The following is a 5,650-nucleotide window of genomic DNA, read 5'->3' as shown; positions in this document are numbered from 1 at the left end:
GAGCTGTGGTCCCCAGGGGCTGCAAAGCTGAGAACCAGGGGGTTCTCCCAGAGCAGGAGGAAGGGCCACATCTCCCTCACACCCAGCAACACCTGGATGGTCCTTTATTTGTTTTGACAAGGAAAGGAGGTTTCCAGAACCACAGCGGGTGGGAAGGGTGTCTTCAGGCAGACTCTACGCGCGTATGGTCCTTGTGGATTGGGGTCTGTCCACAGTAGAGAAATGGAGCCACCGTGGGCTCAGCGTGTCCCTCTGAGCCAGGCCGAGGGTCCTGGGCATAGTGGCTGCCCGTTTGCATCTGAATTCTCCTGAAAGCCGCGAGTGGTGCTACCTCTTGTGGTCGGTTTGTTTGAGCCGCTGTTGTGAGCTATGAGCTGTTTGGGGACCCTCTAGTTCACAGAGCCCTGCCAGCGGGATCTGGGTGCACAGCTGTCTCCCCAGAGCCCAGGACTGTGCCTGATGCACACCGGCTGCTGGAACACTCCCCTGGAGAAGCAGGCCTGGACCAGGGAGGAGGGGCTGAGACGCCCCAGCCTGTCACAGCAGGGGCTGGGTTGGAGCTGGGGAGTACCTTCCAGAATTCCTGAACACAGCGTCTGCTGAAGGAAGCTCCGAGGCTGTGGAATCATCACAGTGAGTGGCCCCATTGTACCCATTCTGACCTGACTCCTGAGGTGGTCAGAGGCACCCCACAAACCAAACCATTTCTCCAGCTCTCCGATACCCTGCCTTCTGGGCCATTTATTCACGCGTATTCCCGTTGTCTCCCCGCCAAGAAGAAACTCCTCCTTGATATTCCCGGGGTGGACCTCTGCTCCGACACTTCTCACTGCTGTGATCGCTGCTGGCTTGCAGGTCGGTCTGTTTCTCACACTGGGACTCCCCGAGGGCCGAGCTCAAGGGCCCAGCTCCAGGGAAGCATCAGCAAAGGGTGGATGGAAGGACGGATGGACGGGTGTGGAGGTGCATGGGTGAATGGGTGAACGGATGGTTGGGTCGGTGGGGGGGGTGGAGAGATGCTTGGATGGATGGACGGACAGCATGTGCGTGGGTGGATGGTGAATTCCCAGCAGACGTCAGCTGAGCTCCCCACCTCTCTGGCCACCTGGGTGCCCCAGGGCTCCTGGCCAGGAGGGATCCCAGAGGCTGTCCCTAAAACGGTGGAGGAGGTGGGGGCGGGGCTTAGCCTGCAGCAGCCAGGGCTGGGAGAGGACAGAGCTGCCTTTGCCGGGTTTGGAGGGCTCTTCCCTGGGAGAAGGCAAGGACACCCCTCCTGACTCTGTGGCTCCAGGAGACCAGGCACGGGCGGTGGAGGTGGGCGGGAGGCAGATGGTGTCTCCAGGCAAAGCCAACTGCTGGGGCGCAGCCGCTCTCTCCCTGTGTTCCTGGCAAATGGCAAACGGAGCCTGATTTTCCTGTTCACTTACATTTTCAGTTCCAAACATTTTCTAATTAACAAAGTGTCTTTTTTTTTAAACAAAGTGTCTTTTTGATGCAAACAGCCGGCTCACAGCTAGAAATCCAATCACACCGAGGTGCCTGTGATGCTGCAGCCTGCAGTGCGGTGCGATCCACCCCTCCCCCATCCGTGCCCTCCCCAGGGTCTCCTGGGGCTGGTCTTCAGGCTCCCTGAACTTGGTGCTGCTCACTGCTGACCCGGGGCTCCACACACAGTGTCTGTCTCTAGTCTCCCACTCGCCCGATTTTAGGCACCGTGCATGCACTCCTCCCGCGGGAGATGGGACTTCACCCCTGTTACGTTAGCCTTCTACTTTTCCTGTTATATTACTTTTATTCTTCTGCCACTTAAAAAAAAAAAAAAAAGACTTATTTATTTGAGAGGGAGAGAGAGCACTCCTGGAAGGGGGGGGGGCGCGGAGGGACAGAAGGAAAGGCTCTTAAAAGACTAACACTGGGGGACGCCTGGGTGGCTCAGTGGGTTAAGCTACTGCCTTTGGCTCAGGTCATGATCCCAGAGTCCTGGGATTGAGTCCGCATTGGGCTCCTTGCTCAGTGGGGAGCCTGCTTCTCTCTGCCTCTGCCTGCTGCTCTGCCTGCTTGTGTTCTCCCTCTCTCTCTCTCTCTGACAAATAAATAAATAAACTTAAAAAAAAAAAAAAAGATTCCCGTTGAGTGCAGATCTCTATGTAGGACTAGATCCCACCACCCTGAGATCATGACCTGAGCTGAACCCAGGAGTCAGGCGCTCAACCAACTGAGCCACCAGGCGCCCCTGTTCTACCACTTTTTTGGTGACTTCAAATCACGTCCTCTTTGCCATGTAACTCAGCGATTCCACTGCTAGGTATACGCCTAAGAGAACTGAAACCATATGTCCACTCAGACACCTACCATGACTGTTTGTGGCGGCGCTGCTCAGGACAGCCGACAGCTGCAAAACCGCAGATGTCCACCAGCTGAAGGATGGACCCATAAAAAAAATCTTACCTTAAGATTTTATTTATTTGACAGACAGAGATCACAAGGAGGCAGAGAGGGGGAAGCAGGCTCCCTACCGAGCAGGGAGCCCGACGTGGGGCTCGATCCCAGGACCCTGACATCATGACCTGAGCCAAAGCTAGAGGCTGAACCCACTGAGCCACCCAGGTGCTCCTGGGGCTTCATCCTGACCTCAGGTGGGCCCCAGCAGGGCCATGACCATGACCTGCTCTGCGACAGACAGCGGGACAGCTGTCTGCTGTCATGGATGCTGGATTACACGGTGTTTATCATGGGGTGGGGGGGGAGTGTTTCCCTCCCCCGTGGGGCAGGAACCGGTTCCTGTTGGGCAGGACCAATCTCCCTGGCCAGGAGCCTCCCTGCTGCTCTGCCCCAGCCCTACCGATTCCGGAGGTTTAATCATTAACGGGCACGTCTGGCCTTTGGTTGCAGGTTGGAATTTGGGAGCTGAGCCCAGGAGCAATTATCTCTGACACATTATTTTATGTCAGATCACTTTAGCTGCCATTAGCTGATAGAGCTGCACTAAGGGGGGTGGTCCGTGAACCCGGACTGGACTCTTGGCCTGTGGGGCTCCCCAGGAGGTCACTGAGGGACCTGCCTTTTGAGGGCTGTGAAGTACCTTGTAGAAGACTTGCTTGGAAGTGGCCTGGTGGTCTGCGCTGTGTCCTCACACCCCTCCCTGCATTGCCCCCGCATGGGGTCGGGGGCTTCACAGAGTGCCCAGAGGTGTGCCGGCTCTGGGCAGATCCACCAGAAGCTGGGGCCCTGCGTGAGAGGCCATCTCTGCCTCATCCTCGCTGAGGCCGGGAGCCCCAGCAGCAGCATGACCTCCTGCCCTGGTAGTGGCTCCGCATTCGGGCGCTGCTGGCTGGCAGGGGCGGCGGACCCAGAGAGGCCCACTTGGGAGGCAGGGTGCTAGCTCTCCCCAGGGATTTACTCGCAGGGCCCCCCTCCTGTACCCTCTTAGCTCACCGCGCCCCCGCACCCCAGACTTGGCAGCTGGGGGGACCTCTGGAGTCCGGTGAGTTGACAGCTCGCCCACTGGGAAGGGCTGAAAGGTAGGCACGGGGTCAGGGCTGGAGTGGCTGTAGGAAAGAACGTTAGGGTTCAAAGCCGACGGCCAAGAAAGAATTCCTGAGACGTCTTTGGTGCAGGTGGATTTATGAGAGCACAGGGACAGGACCCCGGGGCAGGAGCTGCACGGGGTCGTGAAGAGTGACCCATAACATGCTTTCAAGTTGGAAGGGGGGTTAGGGACAGGGCAGGCCTCCCAGCAATTTTGGAAGCCAGTTTTCCAGGATCCCGAGGGGGCTAGCTGTTGTCAGAAAAGGTCATGTATTACTGTTTAATAATAACTCAGCCATGAGGCCCTTCAGATGTGTATCAGTGGGTCATATGCTTGGGGGTGATGGCCAACTTGTATCTTGTCCGGGGGTGGGTAGAGATAGAGGAAGTTTCTAAAGGAATTGTTACACGTTCAAGCAGACTTACAGGGTCCTGGGGGTTGGGCTAATGTTCCCTTTTGTCCTTAGAAAGTATCAGCATCGAGGCAGCTGAGTTCCTGGAGGAATGTCACTCGGCCTGCTTCAAGGACTTGTCAGTGAGCTGTAGGTGGTAAGGACATGTCCTGATGTTTTTCTGCCTTTGGTCCCGGTTCTTCCCCAGCCAGACCTGGGCCTTGCCTCTCTCTCTTCTTCCAGCCTTCGGGCCTTCCTGGCCTCCGGCCCAGGGCTGCAGCTCCCGGAGGCTCCCAGAGGCTCTGGCTGGCCGCGCGTAGGGCTGGCCACGGCACCGGAAGGGCCGGCCGGGCCGCAGGATGGGCACACCCCTGTTCGGGGCTTGCCTACTGCCCCCAGCCCCCACCCCGAGGCTTCCTGGAATCCAGGAAATGAAGGAGGACTTGGGCAGGAGCCCCCCAGGGATCCAGTAGCCCTGCTCCCTCTTGCTGTGGGACTCCCCGCCCCGATCCAGGCCCTGCCTCAAGGCAGGGAAGCCCAAGGGCAAGGCCAGGGGGCTCAGGAGGAAGGGACCTTCCTGCGCTTCACGCCCCGCCTGCCTCTCGCCCTCCTGCTTCGGGCTGGCCGTGGCCCCCAGCCACTCCTGGGTCCGGCTACCTGGATTCCAGCCGTTCACTAGTCTCCGCGGCCATCGGATATAATAATCTCCGCGGGATCGGATGTTAAAGAACTTGACCCCAGAGAGGTGGCTGCACAGACTGGTGAGAAAGAAAAGAGTTTGCAGAACGTGGGTTGGTTATTTCATGGTTACATTCCAGGGAACCAGATCAGGAGGCGTAAACAACACCTCTGAAACAGTTCAAAGAAAACACAGCCGGGCGCCCCCACCCACCCCGAGGAGGGGCCTCCTTGCTCTTGCCCGGGGGTGAGCACAGCCACCTGTCCCAGCCAGTGGGGCCCACGCCCTCCCTGCAGGCTCCACACAGGGCCCGGAAGGTGCGTCTCCCCAAACAAACAAGCCGTGTTATCTCCAGCGTCACACCCTAGCGGGAGAAGATATTTTCCAGATGTTCAGGAGCTGCTTCCCATTCTGGGCCCTGCCTAGGCCGAGCTCAGGCTCAATGCTATGTGTGGGCTCCAAACGGCAACGTTTGGGCCCCGTTTGGGCCCCGGGGCAGGAGGGACTGGCCAGGGAGCCACAGGCCTGGATGGGGTCCCTGCTGCAGGCAAGTCTGAGAGAGCCAGTGCCTGGGGGCCCCCTGGCCTCGGGAACTTCCTACTGGCCTGGGGGATGGCCCTGGCAGCAGCCGGCTCCCTCTCAGTGCCAAGTGGGACGGGCTGGGCGAGGAGGCCGCCTGGGAACGCGAGGCCTTGCACAGGGGCTCGATCAGCCCTTCCCTGCATACCTGACGTCTGAACGCGGCCGAGACGAGTCAGACCGGCCCGAGGCTTGGAGCTCTGACCTCCGGAGAGCAACCCGGACACTGCTGTTTCCAGGCTGCGGGGATGAGGAGGAGCTGTTGGTCGAGCTGATACCCCATTCAGCTCCTTGAGCCTCTGTCTCCTTATCTGAGAGATGGGGACGAGAATCCGGGCACTGCTTCGGGGCAGTCATGGGGATGAGGCCATGCACTCTGGGCGCCCTGGGCGTGGTCAGAACCCAGGGTGATGCTGGGCGTGGGCCCCGGGGCGGGGACAGGATGCCTGGAAACTTCGAGGCCCAAGAAAAA

The 5,650-nt window shown here is 59.1% G+C and overlaps 1 long non-coding RNA gene across 1 annotated transcript; it reads right to left on the bottom strand.

Moving 5' to 3' along the window:
• Nucleotides 1-1,575: 1,575 nt before the first annotated feature.
• LOC309867560 lies at nt 1,576-4,023 on the bottom strand. Its single transcript, XR_014313245.1, has 3 exons — nt 3,955-4,023; nt 3,083-3,548; nt 1,576-1,805 (listed from the first exon to the last, which is right to left on the bottom strand). It is a non-coding gene; the product is annotated as an uncharacterized lncRNA (long non-coding RNA).
• Nucleotides 4,024-5,650: the final 1,627 nt, after the last annotated feature.

Source organism: Mustela nivalis (genome assembly GCF_964662115.1).
Source record: "Mustela nivalis genome assembly, chromosome: 6".
In the NCBI taxonomy this organism is placed as follows: domain Eukaryota; kingdom Metazoa; phylum Chordata; class Mammalia; order Carnivora; family Mustelidae; genus Mustela; species Mustela nivalis.
Note: the sequence above shows the minus strand (reverse complement) of the source record. Positions and strands in the feature narration are given on the sequence as shown.